Below are 3,945 nucleotides of genomic sequence, written 5' to 3'. Positions count from 1 at the left end.
AGGGTCCTCTCACGGATCAGTAACTAGTTAAAGGATAGGAAAGAAAGAATAGGAATAAATAGTCAGTTTTCAGAATGGAGGGAGATAAATAGTGATGTTCCCCAGGGTTCTGTACTGGGATAAGTCCTATTCAACATATACATAAATGATCTGGAAAAAGGAGTAAACAGTGAGGTGGCAAAATTTGCAGATGATACAAAAGTACTCAAGATAGTTAAGTCCAAAGCAGACTGTGAAGAGCTACAATGGGATCTCACAAAACTGAGTAACGGGGCAACAAAATGGCCGATGAAATTCAGTGTTGATAAATGCAAAGTAATGCACATTGGAAAACATAATCCCAACTATACATATAAAACGAAGGGGTCTAGATTAGCTGTTACCACTCAAGAAAGAGATCTTTGAAACATTGTGGATAGTTCTCTGAAAACATCCACTCAATGTGACGCAGCAGTCAACAAAGCTAATAGAATGGTGGGAATCATTAAGAAAGGGATGGATAATAAGACAGAAACTATCATATTGCCTCTGTATAAATCCATGGTACGCCCACGTCTTGACTACTGTGTCCAGATCTGGTCACCCCATCTCAAAAAAGATATATTGGAATTGGAAAAGGTTCAAAAAAGGGCAACAAAAATATTTAGGGATATGGAACAGCTTCCATATAAGGAGAGATTAATAAGATTGGGACTTTTCAGCTTGGAAAAGAAACATCTAAGGGGGAATATGATAGAGGTCTATAAAATCATGAGTGGTGTGGAAAAAGTAAATAAGGAAGTATTACTTACTCCTTCTCATAACACAGAAATTAGGGGTCACCAAAATGAAATTAATAGGCAGCAGGTTTAAAACAAACAAAAGGAAGTATTTCTTCACAATGTACAGTCAACCTGTGGAACTCTTTGCCAGGGGATGTTGTGAAGGCCAAGACTATAACAGGGTTCAAAAAAGAATTAGATAAATTCATGAACGATAGGTCCATCAATGGCTATTAGCCGAGATGGGCAGGAATGGTGTTCCTAGCCTCTCTTTGCCAAAAGCTGGGAATGGGCAACAGGGGATGGATCACTTGATGATTAACTGTTCTGTTCATTCCCTCTGGGGCATCTGACATTGGCCACTGTCAGAAGACAGGATACTGGCCTAGATGGACTTTTCATCTGATCCAGTATGGCCATTCTTATGTTCCTGTTAAAAATAGTATTGTACTTCTCTCATTAGTATGTAGTACTGCTCTCTCTTGGATGGAATCAGAACTAGTTAATTGTATGTTCTAGGCCCTGTACTACTAACAGTTATGTAAGCATGTCCTTTAACTCATGTATTAGACCAGCAAGATCTGAGTTAATGCCACACTATCACCATAAAGTTTGAGCATCCAAGGTGTGCAGCATAGTGATAACCATGAAGTCCTGGGCCACTGACTAATAACAATAGCTAGACATATATCTTTCTGTGACAAATAATAAACAGTGACAAGCTAATAACCTGCTTGCTAAAACACTGAAGTCCAATCATGTATACAAAACCCTTCATTTAGCATCTCATTTCTGATGCAATACTAGCTTCCTACATCCTCAGAGAAGGACCCACCTAGGGTGACCAGATGTTCTGATTTTATAGGGACAGTCCCGATATTTGGGGCTTTTTTTTTTATATGGGCTCCTATTACCCCTCAACCCATTTCCCGATTTTTCACACTTGCTATCTGGTCACCCTCACCCTAGACCCACCAATTATGTGCATACCAGATAATTGATTTTACAATAGTAAGAACAGTTTAACAGAGTTTGTGGTTGCTTGACAATTTTCTTCAATTGTGGAAAAAACAAATAATTAAAACAAGAAAAGAAGAGTTTTCTATAACAGATGGGCTAATTAAATTGGATTGTTTGCACCCATGCAGAAATATTATTTTAAATTTAATCTTTACTTTCAGTTTTCATTCTAAGGATTTATGAATAATGAAAAATATTAATTCAATAGCGAGTGTGAAATGACACTAGACATCGAACCTTATCATTAGAAGGGCCCAAAAGTGGTGCTAATATTCTCCTCTGGCAACATGAATCCACACATGGAATTAATTTTGTCATCTCAAACTATTGCCAACTGAAACTGTCAAGTTTTGCCTGGTTTGGAGTCAAAACCAAATGAAGCTGAACATGAAACTATAAATCAGCACAGGTTCATTCTAAACTCAGCTCTGGTTCACCATAAAGTTTGTTAAACTAAAGGAACTATTTGGTAAAATTGGCCTGACTTTCAGGTTTGTAATGTTTGTAATGTTTTCCCTGATTTCAGATTTTGTTACATGATTAATTTGCACAGCTTAGTGAAGACCTCCTTTAATGTTTCAACTAGTCATATATTCACTGCTTTACAAGTTAGTCCCTAAAATTGCTTATAAACATGGATCACCTAACAAAAACCAAAAATGAAAAGTGATGTGTGACCAAAGCAAAATATTCATAATGCCTTCAAAATGGCATTTTATAAAACTTCCTCTTTCAAGCACTCTGGCAGTACTCCTACAAGAAGAGCTCAATAGCACAGCCTCACTGGCAGCATGTCTGAACATTCCTACTCCTGTTTCTGTTGTATATTTCCACTCTTATCATGGTGTTGTATTATCATCATCTGGTTACTGGGAGATGCAATGAAGTGCAATGTAAGTTAAATCTAGAAACAATGGCTTCCTCTTTCTGTGAGCTGAGACCTGTAATTACTTGTCCCTCCACCCCCAAAGGCTTAAAATAATTTTCTACAAATTGGTTCAGTAAGACAGACACTACAGGATTGTGAAATAGGGAGGACATTTTAAAAAATATAGTCAGTGATTTTGGGGGACATTTTTAAGTTCATGCAAAAGTCTGTAGTTTAGAATTAAATATGTGGGAACCAAGACTTCCAATTGTTTTGCTTTTCAGGTTGTGTGTACTGTGGTATAAGACTATCTAGTAACAAGCTAGCTTTCATCTAAGTAATGGAAATTGAAACTATTCTGTTAGCTCCTCCTGGCCTTTCATTGCCCTTGGTTATTAACTAACATTCTAATTTGAGGTCCGTGCCATTTACCATAGTCATCTAATCAGCATTTCAAAGCATGTCTATAATAGAGGTCTCCAAAAAAACCACAATTAAAAAGGCTGTATTTACCTCTGCTTCCACAAGAAAAATCCAAATGAGTAACGTGTTCTTTTGTATATTTGCTTTATTAGAACTATTAATACGTAGGGCTACACTGTTGAACTTGTGCTGGAGAATAGTTACTCCCATGAATAATCCCAGTTAAATCATTGGGATTACTTGCAGGACTAAATACTCACCAACATGAGTAAGGATTCTACAATCTGACCCTTAGTTTAGAGACAAGATCTGAAAATTCTTTACCCCCATTATTTAATAACAGTTCTCTTTCAGCTAGACGGCTTAGAGGTCAGAATGAATAAAGCTGGGCAACTACTGAAAGTATTTAAACATTTGTTCAAAAAAACATCAAAAATGTGCTCCAGTGGTATTCATGATGCCTTTTCTTTGCTTTACAAATGTTTGCAAAAGTGCAATTGTTTGTTCACAAGAATTCTATCCACCCGACACAAGCCCTGAGTGGATTAATATGGGCCACAAGGGACCAATTAACTGTATATGTTGCACCTGGTAGGAAGCCAGGGCTTGATAAAGCCTAACTATAGATGAAGATCAGCTTGGGGAGAAGCTGGGATAGGATTATAAACCAGGAAGCATCTGCAGAAATAAAGTCTGTTGTCACTCGCTCAAGGGCAAGGACAGGGACAAGGAGGTGATCCAGAGGGAGAATAAGCCCTGGGGTCCTGCCCAGGACTGGGGCATCTTAGAAGAGGCTTAGAGGGGTAAAATAGCCATGAGGAGTAGAGGAAGTTCTGAGGACAACTCCAAAGATTGGTAAGCAGATAGAGAGGT

This window comes from Chrysemys picta, chromosome 1, assembly GCF_011386835.1.
Source record: "Chrysemys picta bellii isolate R12L10 chromosome 1, ASM1138683v2, whole genome shotgun sequence".
Taxonomy (NCBI): Eukaryota; Metazoa; Chordata; order Testudines; family Emydidae; genus Chrysemys; species Chrysemys picta.
Note: the sequence above shows the minus strand (reverse complement) of the source record.